This window comes from Rattus norvegicus, chromosome 2, assembly GCF_036323735.1.
Source record: "Rattus norvegicus strain BN/NHsdMcwi chromosome 2, GRCr8, whole genome shotgun sequence".
Taxonomy (NCBI): domain Eukaryota; kingdom Metazoa; phylum Chordata; class Mammalia; order Rodentia; family Muridae; genus Rattus; species Rattus norvegicus.
In genome coordinates this window covers 205,784,721-205,794,460 of record NC_086020.1, presented here as the reverse complement: position 1 = coordinate 205,794,460, position 9,740 = coordinate 205,784,721, and the positions used below count along the sequence as shown (strand labels likewise).

Here is a 9,740-nt window from a genome sequence, read left to right as displayed (position 1 = left end):
TATGGGACCCTGGTGCACGGGGGCTCCTCATTGTTGCCCTCACGGAGAGCTCATAAGCAACACCCCATGAGCAAACTTGAGCCTCGGGACCACAGGTAAGACCAACGTTTCTGCTCCAAGTGACCTGCCTGGTGATCTCAGGACACTGGCCCACAAGAGCAGCTGAAGACCTGTAGAGAGGAAAAACTACACGCCCGAAAGCAGAACACTCTGTTCATATAACTGGCTGAAAGAAAACAGGAAAACAGGTCTACAGCACTCCTGACACACAGGCCTATAGGACAGTCTAGCCACTGTCAGAAATAGCAGAACAGGGGTTGGGGATTTAGCTCAGTGGTAGAGCGCTTGCCTAGCAAACGCAAGGCCCTGGTATTTGTCTAAAAAATTGTCCATTTCCTCCAGGTTTTCCAGTTTTGTTGAATACAGGCTTTTGTAGTAGGATCTTATGATTTTTTTTGAATTTCCTCAGTTCTGTTGTTATGTCTCCCCTTTCACTTCTGATTTTGTTAATTTGGGTACACTCTCTGTGTCCTCTGGTTAGTCTGGGTAAGGGTTTATCTATCCTGTTGATTTTCTCAAAGAACCAGTTCCTGCTCTTGTTGATTCTTTGTGTCCTTTTTGTTTCTACTTGGTTGATTTCAGCCCTGAATTTGATTATTTCCTTCCTTCTACTACTTTTCTTTTCAAGGACGAAGGCTTGTTTTATTTTAATGTCTGATCCACGTGAGGCCACAGCCTGCCCACTATGTACAGACACGAGGGAAGCGTCATTTCTTGGTCTCTTCCTCCTTGGACAGAGTCTTGATGATCTCCTCCTTCTTGGCTTGGAGGCGCTCCTCCTGGCTCTTTCGTGCTTCCTTGGTCTTAGACCTGCGAGCCTCAGCCTGGTCAGCCACTAGCTTCTTGCGGGCCTTGTCTGCCTTCAGTTTGTGGATGTGCCCCATGAGAATCTGCTTGTTTTTGAACACATTCCCTTTGTCTTCATGTACAGGCTGTGATACATATGGCGGTCAATCTTCTTAGATTCCCGGTATCTCCTGAGAAGCCGGTGCAGGATCCGCATCCTTCACATCCAGGTCACCTTCTCGGGCATCTGAGTGTTGGCAGTACCCTTCCTCTTCCCTATGCCCATATGCCTGCCGTTCCGTCGGGCCAAGGTGTTCTTCTGGCATCGAGCCCGGGAATGGACAGTCACAGGCTTCCAGATGATCAGGCCATCTTTGATCAGCTTCCTGATCTGTTGACGGGAGTTGGCATTGGCGATTTCGTTGGTTTCATTGGGGTGCAACCACACCTTCTTTTTACCACAGTGAAGGATGCTAGAGGCAAGCCTCTTCTGTAGCCTAAGCATACTCATGGCTGCAAACACAGCAGCGAAAGGAAAGAGCTTGCTGGTCCCTTCTACTACTTTTGTGTGTATTTGCTTCCTTTTGTTCTAGGGCTTTTAGGTGTGTTGTCAAGTTGCTAATGGATGCTCTCTCCTGTTTCTTTTTGGAGGCACTCATAGCTATGAGTTTTCCCCTTTGCACTGCTTTCATTGTGTCCCATAAGTTTGGGTATGTTGTGCTTTCATTTTCATTAAATTCTAAAAAGTCTTTAATTTCTTCCTTGCCTAAGTTATCATTGAGTAGAGCACTGTTCAACTTCCATGGCGATATGGACTTTCTGTTGTTCTTCTTGTTATTGAAGACCAGCCTCAGATCTGATAGGATGCACGGGAGCACTTCCATCTACCCGGATCTGTTGAGGCATCTTCTGTGGCTGACTATATGGTCAGTTTTCGAGAAGGTACCATAAGGTGCTGAGAATAAGGCACATCTTTTTATTTTAGGATGAAATATTCTATAAATAACTGTTAACTCCATTTGGTTCATAACTTCTGTAAGTTTCTCTATGTCTCTGTTTAACTTCTGTTTCCATGATCTGCCCATTGATGAGAGTGGAGTGTTGAAACTCCTAATATTATTGTGTGAAGTACAATGTGTGCTTTGAGCTTTAGTATGGTTTCTTTTTCTTTTTTCTTTTTTTTTCTTTTTTTTCGGAGCTGGGGACTGAACCCAGGGCCTTGCACTTGCTAGGCAAGCGCTCTACCACTGAGCCAAATCCCCAACCCCGGTTTCTTTTTAAAATGTAGCTGCCCTTGCATTTGGAGCATAGATATTTAGGATTGAGAGTTCATCTTGGTGGATTGTTCCTTTGATAAATATGAAGTGTCCTTCCTTATCTTTTTTGATGACTTTTGGTCAAAAGTCCATTTTATTCTATATTAGAATGGCCACTCCAGCTTGTTTCTTTGGGCAATTTACTTGGAAAGTTGTTTTCCAACCATTTACTCTGTCTGTCTTTGTCTCTGAGGTATGTTTCCTGTATACCACAAAATGCTGGGTCCTCTCTCCATATCCAGTCTGTTAGTTTATGTCTTTTTATTGAAGAATTGAGTCCATTGATGTTAAGAGATATTAAGGAATGGTGATTGTTGCTTCCTGTTATTTTTGTTGTTAGAGGTGGAATTATGTTTGTGTTTCTTTCTTCTTTTGGTTTCATTGCAAGGAGATTACTTTCTTGCTTTTTGTAAGGTTTAATTTCCTTCCTTGTGTCAGAGTTTTCCCTCTATTATCCTTTGTAGGGCTGGATTTGTAGAAAGATATTGTGTAAATCTGGTTTTGTCATGGAATATCTTGGTTTCTTCAACTATCTTAATTGAGAGTTTTGCTGGATATAGTAGCCCACGCTGGCATTTGTGTTCTCTTAGAGTCTGTATGACATCTGTACAGGATCTTTTGGCTTTCATAGTCTCTGGTGAGAAGTCTGGTGCAATTCTTAGAGGTCTGCATTTATATGTTACTTGACATTTCTCCTTAATGCTTTTAATATTCTTTTTTTGCTTTGTGCATTTGGCATTTTGACTATTATGTGATGGGAGGAATTTCTTTTCTGGTCCAATCTATTCAGACTTCTGTAGGCTCCTTGTACGTTTATGGGCATCTCTTTCTTTAGGTTAGGAAAGCTTTCTTCTATAATTTTGTTGGATATATTTACTGGACCTTAAAATTGGGAGTCTTCACTCTCTTCTATACCTATTATCCTTAGGTTTAATCTTCTCATTGTGTCATGGATTTCCAGGATATTTTGGGCTAGAATCCTTTTGCATTTTACATTATCTTTGACAGTTGTGCCGATGTTTTCTATGGTATGTTTTGATAGATAATTCAATTCTGATCTTAGTTAGACTTCCAGTAGTATCTGCTTTGGGGGGTGGGCGTATCTCAGGAACATCCATGTACATAACAGGATTAAGAAATCCCAACTGACTCTCGTCTAGATTTTTTGCTTCTTTGCTCCATCAGATATTTTATAGTTTGATTGATGAATGCCAATATATCTTCCTACAAACTCTACAGAGAAAGAACTATTGGTTTGTGTGGGACTTCTGTGAAACTTTCAATGCCTGTTTGTCTATTAATAAGAACAATATTATATCAATATTGCTATTTTAAATCTTGCTTAACTACCCTGGTAACTTCTATTTAATTAAGTCTTACAGTCCATGGATGCAATTTATTTATTTATTTGTTTTTAATTTCTCTTAGTGCCTTAAATCAATATTCAATGTATAATTCTTATATATTAACAAAAATTCCCATATTTCTGATTTTTGTTGCTATTGCAACTATTACTGCATTTTAAAGTTAGTTCCTGTTTTTTGTTGACATTTTAGAGAAAGAGACATGTAATTGTCTAGATTGGTTTCCTGCTATTTGTGAATACCAATCTGCAGGCCTTATTAATCACATTAAATTTAAATGTTAAATATTTTGTTCTGTAATCTTAGGACTTTCTATATGAAAAAACATGATGTTCAAATAGAGCTGGTTTTGATTTTTCTGATATTTTTGATTATTTTTTCTTGCCTTCTGGTGTTTTTATTACAGTGGTGAAATGTAAAAACAACTATTCTAAATTGGTTCTTAATTTTAGATCAAATGCATTTATAGCTTCTTGTTCTGGAGGTTAACTAATGAATTTGTATGGTTGCTTTTACTATATTGAGGTAGTTTTCTTGTATTTCTAATTTTATGAAGTTTTTATAATGTGTATTAAAACTTATGAATTGGTTTTGTATAACTATTGAATGAAGTGCAAAATGTTTGTCTTTAATTATGTTAATATTATGAGTTGCATTGACTAGTTTCCAACTATTAACCTTCTCTTATTCTTGGCACAAAACCTGTTAGTTATTCAGACTCCTCTTTTACAATTACTAATTATACTGAGCAAGGAAAATAAAGAAGTATACACACACATGTGTTGTTTAAGCTAATATTTTAAGGAAAGGTAGCCATTCAATAGGTAATTTTGTAGGAAGACATCATAACTGTCCCCAGAGCAAAGTTACTCTCCAAATGTGCCAGATCTGAAAGTGCCTCAGAATTATCTGTGTTTATGTGCTGTCAACTTGAGAAACTGTGACCAAAATCAGATGTGTGTGTGATATAAGAAAATGTGGTCCTCATTTGTGCATACCATACATGTCAATAATCTGTTTTCCTTCATTGAATGAATAAAAGTCTGTCTATCTGTGCCATGTCTGTGTGGAACAGTGATAGGAGAAAACAGAGTGGACTGTCCTCATTTCAATTTCGATATATTTTTTAAAATTTTTAATTAGGTCTGGCAAATTTCAAGATTCTTCTTGTAAAGTCAAACCACCCTTCCCTCAAAGGGAGAAGACATAGTTTAATTGTGAGAGAAATATAAATGGAAAATTTCTTTTGAAGTAACCTTAATCTGTGCTAGAGTTCTTAGGTTTTGGATTAATGGAAGCGAGCAATTAGCAATGATCCCTGGACCCCTAATGGAAGAGTAAGGGGAAGGACTGAAGGAGCTGAAGGGGATGCAGCCCCATAAGTAAAACAACAATATCAACTAACCAGACTCCCCAGAGTTCCCAGGGACTAAACTAGCAACCAAAGAGTATACATAAATAGGTCCATGGTTCACGTAGCAGAGGATTGCCTTATCTAGCATCAATGGGAGAGGAGACCCCTGATCCTGTGTAGGTTTGATACCTCAGTGTGATGGGGTGCTAAAGCAGTGAGGGAGGAGTGAGTGGGTGTTCGGAGGAGTACCCTCTTAATGGCAAAAGGGAGGGGGAGTTGAATGGGGTGTTTGTGTTGGGGAGACCAGGAAGTGTGACAATATTTGAAATGTAAATAAAATAATCAATAACAATAATAATAATAATAATAATAACAATAACAATAATAATAGTATTAGTAAGGAACACATTTCATACATTTATTTGGGATTCGCATCTCCAAGTTTACATGTCTTTTGTTGCTGTCCTTGTTTGGCTTCAACCTTACACAAAGAACTATATGAATAAGAAAGTCTGAGAAAAAGACAGGGAAGAACACACTGATTGATTATCCAATACCAAATAGTCCAGAAAACTTACATATAAGGAACATTATACGATGGATAAGTTGACATTTATGTATTTAGAATATATATATATGATGTATATATAAAATATACGTGTACATATAATGTACATATAAGACATGTATGTATATAATCATATACACATGTAATAATAGCTAATGCAAAAAAGAGATGATAGATTTTTAAATATTAAGAAGTGGATATTTGGGAAGATTTGGAAGGAGGAAAGGGAATGGGGTAATTATATAATTATATTATAATCTCAAAAAATATATGAAATAATTTTGACAAGATAAAGTGTGTTTGAAAAAATTTCTTATAAAACTTTTAATTTCCCAATAAAGTAAGGCCATTAACTTGGCACTATTCTTTTCTCCAAAAAAAACCCAAATACCTTTCTGAGTAATCAAAAGAATGCCAGGTCGGACACAGGCTTGGGAAATGAGTAGCTATTAGGTGACCTCGAGACCCCATATGTACAACAATGCCAAGCAACCAGAGCTTCCAGGGACTAAGCCACTACCTAAAGACTATACATGGACTGACCCTGGACTCTGACCTCATAGGTAGCAATTAATATCCTAGTAAGAGCACCAGTGGAAGGGGAAGCCCTGGGTCCTGCTAAGACTGAATCCCCAGTGAACTAGACTGTTGGGGGGAGGGCGGCAATGGGGGGAGGATGGGTAGGGGAACACCCATAAAGAAGGGGAGGGGGAGGGATTAGGGGGATGTTTTCCCGGAAACCGGGAAAGGGAATAACACTCGAAATGTATATAAGAAATACTCAAGTTAATAAAAAAAAAAAAGAGTCAAAAAAAAAAACAGGCCAAGAAAGTTTGGTTCTGGATCTGTAACATTTTAATTCTTCAGCATTGGGAAGGTTCTAATTAGTCATTCAGCTGTGGAAACTCTTCAGCACATTAGTGGTTCCTTTTCCTGATGGGAACTTTCCTTTGTACTCTGTAACTTTAGGGATCCCCAAAAGAAAACTTACACTTCTTATTCACAGGGCTGTTGTAGAGCACTGTGTTATAATCAGAAATTAAGAACCAGGCAGTTTGGGTTAATCCTAGTTCAACCATTCATCATCTGGTGTACTGGGCATTTTTCTAACTTTCTATGTGGTGCAGCCCTTGATGATAATGATGACAGTGATGACGATATTGACAATAACAATACTATCCACTCAATAGGGTTATTTCAGAACACAATGAAATAATATATGTAACATGTCCACAATAGTGCCCAGTTTTGACAAGCACTCAATAATTATTTGTCTATAAACAACCAAAACACAGTTTGTACTTTTCTAGAATAATGCCTGGCAGGTGTGCAGTCCATAAAATGTATTAAATACATGAATGTAACATTTGAATTTAGAACTTATGACTTGTGTGCTATTGCTAGTAGCTTGCCATATATCTAGCAATTTAATGTTTTGGCCCTGGCTGAGAAAAATAAAAAAACGAAACTGGACAGATGGTTAGGGTAGGTGCCAGTGCAGACATTTTCTCATCTGCAGTCACATGCTTTGATTCATTGTGATTCTGTGTGGAGCAACCATGTGACTTTTGATACAGACCAAATTCTTTTGAAAATATAAGCATTTTCCTGACGCTGGGATAATAGATGCCAGCATAGACAAACCAGGACATATGGCCGTCTTTATTTAGTGCTCTCAGGGCAATAACTGGATGAAAGTTTGGTTTATTCCCCAAAGCAGTTGTCCATTAAGTGGATGGCAGCTTCTGATGTGGTTCTAAATGTGTTTCCTAGGGACTGTCTAACACAATAATATTTTCTTACATTTTAAATGCAAAGTAGGCTAAGAGTCAGATAGCAGTAAGCGAGGGTGAATGAGGTCAAGGCGAATAGCTAAGTCACCTAATAGCACCATGCTGCAGAGGACAGAGAGACAGATGGATCTCCTCAGCAGATGCTGCATGTGCCTAGTCACCCAGGAAGCTCAGCTCTCTAGTGACGAGCCTTCATATCACAACTTTTCTATGTATGGAAGGAACTGGTTGTGTCTCTGGTCCTGACAACCTGTAAAATACTAACTCAAAGATGATTTCTGTTACTTGTATATCCCCCAATATAACTTGCCCAACTCCACCATGGTATATAGTATAATCTATAACTGTGGGCAGCCTATAATGCTGAAGTATCCCTTAACTTCTTGCCCACTGTGAAATCAGTGTAGGATAGTGGGTTAACTCATTATTATTATTATGAGATATATAGTCAACTACTGATTAAAGAAACCTTGGGCTTTGCTCAGGAGTCAAACCAACATATAAGATATTTATTTCATGAGGAACAGGGCATTTCAAATTCTAGCTAAGAATTCCAAAGTATTGTTTTAGAAATTAAAACCCAGGACAGATGGTTTGATAAGTAGCAATGAATTTGCAAGCACAATAGGGTAGGGTTTTTCAAACTGGGATTCTTCCAAAAGATCAGAGTTCAGTGGGAACCATAAACACTAGAGGCACAAGGCTGAGTTCCAAGCCATCGTAATGGCAATATTAGGGTAGAACAAATAGTTGAAGACCCATTACATTATAGTAATGCCAAATGTACCAGGAGAGAAAATATGCATGGAGTGGTGATAACATGAAAGAGAATAAGACTGGGATCTACGCTGAGAGGAATTCAATTGAATTCAGTGCTGTGTGGCTAAAAGGAGCAGGAAGATTGCTGAAGTCTAGAATACCTGTCAACATAATTTCATGTGACTTAATGACTCTCCCTTTTTAATCTCAGCTGATCACAACATAGGAGAAATATTCCAGAAGTAAGATAATCCACTTATTCCTGTATTTGTTTGTGCTGCCAGCACCTCTTCTCTAAGCGCAGATAAATAGAATCAATGAAGTCAGAAATGGAGTGTCCCCTGCTCTGAGGTCATTGGAGAGATGACTACAACTCCAACTCTGTCTACTAGTCCTGAAGCTATTTTAGCGAATCTGCTGCTCATGTGAGCTTATTTAGAAAGAGAAAAGGTCATTGACTCTTTGAAAATTTGGTTTGGATCTATTTTAGTGAGGCTCGTGCCTACTCTGCTGAATCGTTTAAATAGATGCGAAACTGTTAAAATATTTAAAATGCTCATTTTTCTGAACAGCCTTTAAAAATAGTTCACAGTCCAATGGAGGTCAAATGCAGCAGGATGTGCAATTTTAAAGTTAGAGGGCAGCAATTAGAAAAATTACACCCATTACAGTAAGGAACAGCTGAGAGTGTTATATTTATGCAAGTTCACTTGTCATTTGAAGAGAGCATTACATAATGTCCTCATGCCTCTTTATTTGATTCCTTCATTGTTTCCTAACTCTCCTTCCCTTTGTTAAATATAACTCACAGGAAAAGAATCAAACCTTTCTTTAGTGTTAAAAGTAAGGTTTTAAGAATTTGTCTTTAAGAAATTTAGTCTTTCCGAAAATTTGTCTCACACACACACACACACACACACACACACACACACACACACACACGCACACACACACATATATATACATATATATATATATATATATATATATATATTCTAAAGGGAACTTCATTTTTCCCTTTACTTCTGTATATATTATAATATGTATATTATTATATACATATATACATATACATATACATATACATATAATATATACATATATATATGTATATACATACATATATATTATGTATATGTATATGTATAATATGTATATAATATGTATAATATTATAATATGTATAATATGTATATGTATAATATGTATAATCTGTATATTATATAATATGTATATAATTTGTATATATATATGTATATGTATGTGCATGTGTATGTGTGTGCCTGTTAACATGCACATGTAGTGGTGCTGTATGTGAATATCAGAGGTTACTTTGTGGGTTTCAGTTTTCTCCCTTAACTATGTACATTCCTGGGATTAAAATAAGGAAATATACTTCTAAATCTGGCCTGGGTTGCAAATATGACTGTAAGTGGCCTCTTAAATTCTGTTTTTCACATATATGAAACATGCATGAATAATGAACTGGTTTACTTTCATTTCTAACACTGGTAGTGAAAGCACACTGGGGTGAGATGTGTGCTTGGCAGCTTTACCCACTGAGCCATCTTGCAGGCCCAGGATGTTTTGAATTAATGTCTCACTATGTAGCCCTAGACAGCATTGAATTTTAGATCCTGTGTTTCCACAGTCTGGGGGGCTATAGTTGGTTTTCAACAGCCTAGCTAGGAGAGATTTTTGAAGATAATAAGTCTAATTTACTTTTAGAGTCTAACATAAA

The 9,740-nt window shown here is 37.4% G+C and overlaps 1 pseudogene; it reads right to left on the bottom strand.

The window, feature by feature from the left end:
- Positions 1-675: 675 nt before the first annotated feature.
- LOC108350284 (60S ribosomal protein L19 pseudogene) lies at positions 676-1,391 on the bottom strand (annotated as a pseudogene).
- Positions 1,392-9,740: the final 8,349 nt, after the last annotated feature.